Source organism: Halyomorpha halys, unplaced genomic scaffold (assembly GCF_000696795.3).
Source record: "Halyomorpha halys isolate HHAL.00 unplaced genomic scaffold, Hhal_1.1 Scaffold1707.1, whole genome shotgun sequence".
In the NCBI taxonomy this organism is placed as follows: Eukaryota; Metazoa; Arthropoda; class Insecta; order Hemiptera; family Pentatomidae; genus Halyomorpha; species Halyomorpha halys.
In genome coordinates, this window is record NW_027110468.1 from 1 (window position 1) to 360 (window position 360).

The window sequence follows — 360 nt, forward strand, 5'->3', positions numbered from 1 at the left end:
ATATTCTCTCTACTCCTGTTCCTCACTTAAATTTTGAGTTTTAGGAGGCATTTTTATTTTTAAAGAGAAAAAAAAGAGACGAGTGAGGTTACAATAGGTTATAATAAAATAATATCCGATTTTATCCGGTAATATCCGGCCCGGACGAGACCAAATTTTGTTAGGGCGAGGGGCTTTTCTTAAATGAACCAACTTACCTCTTCCCCCTAAAAAAAATCGTTCGCTGGTTCGGTGAGATGAAAAATAAATAACGGAGGACCTGCAAAGCTTGTGAACACAAAAATAATAAAGAATATAAAAAAAAGTAGAGAATAAAAAAAAACCTTCCAAATGGTATACAAATTTAATAAAATTAAAATA